Consider the following 6,327-nt stretch of genomic DNA (forward strand, 5'->3'; position numbering starts at 1 on the left):
GTTGTGCTGCAAAATCAATTTTTTTAAATTTTTTTTTAGTCCAAATAGACGGAGTCTCTCCGATTTCCTCCCTTTTGTACGAAACTCTTTTTGTCCATCGTGAGTCGGTTAAAACAAAGTCAGCAGTCGGACGTAGTTTGAACCCCGGTCTTGACGTGTGCGTGTTGCCGTTGTGTCTTTATTGTGCGACCTTGTGTACCCAATCCTTACAAACTGTGAAACTGGACGCTGTGGTTGCATCGCAGGGAGAAGTCGGGGTGTTATTCCACTACAGAGCAGAGTTGAAACCTCTCTCCCAATCTGAAACTGCTTCATTTCATCATACTATGTGCCTTTTTCTGCTTGGCGCTCTGTTGAAGTTTGATCTCCAACACCAGGACAATCAGCTACACACACACACACACACACACACACACACACACACACACACACACACACACACACACACACACACACACACACACACACACACACACACACACAAATTCAGTGGAACACACACCCTTTAAGTGATTTGTTTTTGTCTCTAAATTCGAGTGTCATTTGCATTACATTCAAATGTTCCAGCTCAAGGTCACTTTGGGACAGATGTAGCTTAATCCCTAACACACACACACACACACACACACACACACACACACACACACACACACACACACACACACACACACACACACACACACACACACACACACACACACACACACACACACACACACAGCGCTCCTCCTGCCAGTGTTGGGAGCCAGCAGGGTCTCGACAGTGTTCATAGTTACTTGATCGCCTGTAAATAACACTTTTGGAAGATGAGTCTGACTTGTCCAAAAGTTTTAATGGACTTTAAAAGTACTCGTCAAAAGCGAGAGTTCATCGTGTTTGGGAGATGTTTTTGTATTTCTGAGCGGCCATTTGGCAAGAGTAGAGCAAGACTGAATTTAAATCCAGTGGATTTGAGAAGGTGTTCAATGATTTAAAGAAAATTATATGAATTAGATCTTTTTGATTGTGGAAAAGTATTTGATAATGTTTTGCAAAAATACCCTTTCAGTTGTGCGATTTTTGTAGTTTAAGTGAAAACGTTAATTGCTGATATTAAGAGCGTAATTTATTTTGGAAAGTAGCCTGTTTGTAGCTCTTTTTTTGAGGGGGGGGGTCCTTGTAAGTTTTTGGTTTTCATTTTTATGTAAATGTATTTATTTTCTTTTTTTTATACATCCCTGACCTGAACTATGAATAAAACTGTACTTCAGTTGTAACTGTTAAAACAGAGATTAAATAAGATGGGAGATGAAGCTGTCACTGCACACACTAAAAGCAGATACATCACTTTCAGATTTAGAAGATGGCAGCTCTTGTTTTTTGCTCATTGTAATAAAAAGTGACTCAATCATTTACAATGGTACTTTGTTTTAATGCAAGGGCCTTATAACCACACTCATATTTCAGTGTGTGCTGTTTCAGGCTTTGAAGTACACGTGCGAAACAAGATGTGTTTACATGATGAGCATTACAGAAACTGAAAGTGATGTATCGGAGCTTTTTAGTGCGTCTATCAGATGAGATGGAAAAAGTACCCACAAAAATTCTCCCTTCACACTCCTTAAAGCACAAAGAAGAAGCTATCTGTTATTTAAAGCTTTCGAACGGCATAAAACGACAGATTTCTTCTGAACTGAACTGAAAACTCTGAAATATCTGTTGGATATTTTCTGTTGTAAATTTTTATTTCAAATCTGTGTGGGTCTGTGTGATTTTAAATGGCGGCAGTGCTGCTGGTGCTACATGTGCTAAAAATACAGATTTATGGGCTGCAGCGTGCTTTGGATTGAAGTGGCCACTTCATGGAGTGTTTCCACATTTATTTCAGGAGATCTTCAGCCCGTCGCACTTAAAAAGTGACCGGCTTTGTCGAATGCGTTTCATCAGGTTTTTGGTTTCATTCGTTACGCCGCTGGGCCGTAGCTACACTGTACGTTGTTGTTTTTTTGAAAGCCTTGGATGTATAAAGTCGTAACGATACCACAGCCTGTGGATGTCGGCTAACTTTGGGGCTAAGCGGAGAACAAACGATGCTAGACGCTCATCTACTGCTTGTATATTTGTGGAGTGGCTCGCTAGCAGTGCTTTTCGCCATGTTTTGCTGTCGTCACACTTCCTCCGACCTGAAGGTGACCTGAAGGTGACCTGAAGGTGACCTGAGGACTCACAGGTGCTTTTTTTCCCCCCTGGTTGTTTTTCCTGCTTCCTACCAGTAAAGCTCAATGTCAGTCACATGCAATGTGAATTTGCTCTACCAGTTGTTTTTTTCTATTGTAAAATTTTTACCTGAATTTTGTACTGTTTTCTTTTTTTATACAATAAAGATAAGAATGAATCTATTCATTAGTTTGGAATTGAATTTCTTACATTAGGTAGAGTAAAACGTTTGTACCATCAATGCGTTGTATGAAAGTGAAACTAGATGCATTACTTTTTTGTGTTGTTTGAAGCCATAAAAGCTTTAAAAATGTATTATTAATTATGTAATCTTATTTCATGTAGTAAGCCGGTGTATTAGTATAATTTAACAACAAAGTCAGAAAAAATCTAAAGGATAAAAAGGGTCTTTAAAGTCGCTTATAGGCTTCAGTAGTGTCGCCATCTAAACCCACAAGTCAGGATTTGTCTCAAGTAACTGGCTAATGAATTGACTGGTTTTAATTCTTTTTAATTTTCCAACAGTTTTTCCTTCTAATTAAAAAACATTGCGGGTTTTAGAAAATATTGGAGCCATAAAATCAGAATAAAACACACAAAAGTGCATAATAATAACATAATAATTTATGTTAGTTAAGGGTAAACTTCTGTGTAGAGAAATTATTTAAAAGCTAATACTTAATCAAGTTATTAACAATGTTTACAATCGAGCTGATATTTATAACCTCAGGAAGCCCAGTTCAAAGCTTTGTCTTTAGGTTTCTGCTGCTGCTCTACAGGCTGGGGTGAGGGTTTGGTGGTGGGGGGGAGGGGTGAGGGAGAGGGGGGGGGAGGGGTCTTGATTTTGGTTCAGCACATGTTTACAGATGTTGGTGGCTCCTGAGGCTGAGCAGCAGACCTCTTGACCAGATGTGACAGCGGGTGGACAGACACGGCTGCGGCCTCCACTCATCACATCTGGACAGCACCACAGATTAGTAGACGCAAGGTCAAGACCCCTCGCAGCTCACACACACACACACACACACACACACACACACACACACACACACACACACACACACACACACACACACACACACACACACACACACACAGTGTGTTTACAGTGATTCAATCTGGATTGCATGTTTTGATCCTTTTAAAGAGGCCTTGAATCCTCGACCCTCTTACATTTACCTTATCAGTTGATCTTTAAAAAAAAAAAAAAAAGTATTTGTCTGGTTTGTTGTTGTTGTTTTTTTACACAATTGAATAAACAATTAAAACACTGCAGTAAGATGGAAACTGAAAGTCATGAGTGGAGACATTAAACATTTTCTTGAAATTGTTTTTTGAGACTATTCCTCATCTGATCTGGCTTTCATCTTCAGTCTGGACTGTTTCTCTGCTTGCTTTACAGCTTTACTGATATATAATTGTTGTTGCAGCTTCTGTCTGATATAACACAGACTGCCTCTACTGACAGTAATGTTCATCTGCAGCTACAAGTGCTCAGTGTCTGGTAAATCTTCAGTCCACCTCCTCTTTTTCTGCCAGTTCTCTGAATAAATGTTGAGATTTTAGGTGAAGAAAAAAGAAAAACTGTATTTGGAGTCACAACTCGAGATTTATGAGAACAGGCTATTAAAACAGACTATTATGGGTTTTCATCTCCCTTTAGTGTAATGATTCATCATTCAACCCCGGATGGTAAATTGATCAACAGAAAATGAATCTGCAATTATTTATAATTAGTTTATGTAAGTAAAGAAGCCAAACATTCACTACCTCCAGCCTCTCAAAACTGCACATTCGACACTTTTCTTTTTCTTATAGAATAATAAAGAGTTTATTTTCCTGCTGGTTGAATAAAACAATCCGTTTAAGGGTGTCACATTGACCTGGGGAAAATCACAAAGGCCATTTTTCACTATTTTCTGACACCTCTGGGACAAAGTAGATCAAGTTCATAGTCAGGTTTTTAATTGATATTGGAAATAATAGTTGGTTTCAGCGCCGCTAACATAGACATGATCCACAAAGGCATTTTGTCAGGAGCAGACTTGCTCGCGAGCCCACACAAACACACTCGTCTGTTACTGAGTCAGCCTCGGGAGTGGATGTCCTCACTTAAACTGCTCTCCAGCACGAGCCAATCACGCAGCGCTCAGAGCAAAATCAAGGGATCTGATTGGTCGCAGCAATAGGCACTGGGGTGTTTTTTTTTTGGTGTTTTTTTTTGCTGCCAAGTGGAGGCCGAAAAACAGAGAGTGACCACACAGCGGGGGCACCGGGCTGGGATTTAACGGTGTGTGGGAGCGAGAGAGAATAAGAACAAGAGAGGGCATGAAGGACGGAGGGAAATAGCGAGAGAATAAAAGAGAGGAGGGGATGGAGACAAATACATACGGTGTTAAAGAGTCAGCATGTCGTCTCGAGCGCATGAAGAGTGGAACGAGTGTGTGCGTGTTGGCAGATAAGAGTTTAGGTTTAATTAAAGGGGTTGAATGAGCTTAAAGGGACGTTCCATAATTAATCTCCTTTTCTAATCCCAGGAAAAGAGCAGTGGCACCCCGCGCTGCCGAACCAACCCTCTGGTTTCATTTCAAGGCTGCGCTTGTTTTGGCGCTCTGTGGTCCTCAATCAGCAGAAAAGCACGACAGCCCTCAAAACTATATTGTAGTTACGGGTATTATTTTCCACCCCGCCTTTCCGTCACCCTCTTTATTCTCTCTTATTTTTAAACACTCTGTGTTGAACTTACAATGAACCTGAAGTGTGAATCGACTCAGCCCATCCCTTCTCAATTTTATGAAAGGTCAAATATTTCTGCAGCAGCAGCAAAAAGCAACATTCATAGATATAAAAAGTAAAAAAAAAAATGTGAATATGCATATTGTTATCATTTGGTACATGGAAACTAATGCCAATCTAACGTGACTGCAGCTGGCCACAGAAAGATAAGTTTCTTGTTTTTCACCACCTCCTCTCCTCTCACCTCCCTGAGTGACATCAGTTGTTTGTGTAGAAACTGAAAGGTGACCAGAAGTCCCACTCAAACTTCTTAGTAAAATCCCTCGTGATTAAAACTCACCTTTAGAGGATTTCTTTCATTTTTATATTCTTAGCTACATTCAACAAATTATACTGAACTTGATATTTTAAAAAGAAATTGGGATTGTAATGGTCTTCAGAGAAGAATGAGACGAAAACTCCCAATTCTGATGCAGAAGTTTAAACAACAAACTAATTCTTTTCAAATTTGATGTTCCCCTAATTTGAGCTAATATAGAAAGTTAATTTTCGGTCCAAATTGTGAATCTTCCAGTGATTTTTTTTTTTCAGGATGTTGCAATAAATGAGTATCTGAACAACTCCCTTGTACATTCTCCTGTCACGTTATCCTACAAGCTTTAATTAGATTTTGTTTCTTATGTTTTGTTGGATTTATGTGTTCTTTAAGTTCAAAATATAAAAAGCCATTTCCGCCACATTGGAGACATTAAATAAACGAGTAAATGCAAATTTTGGTAAACTGAATAAAATTGTCCCTACAGTGCTTTTGCAATATAATGAACATGCAGCAGGTTAAACAACATCAAAATAAGTGTCATCTTTTCCATGAAGACAGACTCAGGTTTCACAAGTCTGATGGTAAACAGGTTCAACTACCCACCACACCCAGGGGCTGCTGTCAGGCACTAGGACCAAGCCTTTGCTTTTCCCCTTTAATGCTCTGTTGTTGCTGCCTTGTTTGGGACTGCGGGAGAGGAAATGCTTCGACTTTGTCTTGAGGTTTATTTGAATGCCTGCCCACGCCGCTTCCTATTACTCTGCTGCAACTTGTCACAGACGCACGTTTGGTTTGATAAGTCACATGTCAGTGAGACGTTATTACCAAATACAGTCATACAATCTGCAAAGACCCTTCAGTCTTTCTTCACATCCACCACACTGATATTGCCCTTAAATTCCCTTTCAGAGGAGTTTCATTTTAACACTGCATAATGCATATTCTTGATATCTAAAAAAAATTAAAAAAAAAAAAATCTAATTCTGGGGAAACATTACAACTAAAGTCCTGGAACTTAAAAGTTTCCCCAGCAGCTCAATAATGAAGACAATTATTATAACTACAATTAGACCACG

The sequence above is a fragment of the Brachyistius frenatus genome, unplaced genomic scaffold, assembly GCF_029030835.1.
Source record: "Brachyistius frenatus isolate BFR_SWC_R1_liver_20210118 unplaced genomic scaffold, ASM2903083v1 Contig_189, whole genome shotgun sequence".
Classification (NCBI taxonomy): domain Eukaryota; kingdom Metazoa; phylum Chordata; class Actinopteri; family Embiotocidae; genus Brachyistius; species Brachyistius frenatus.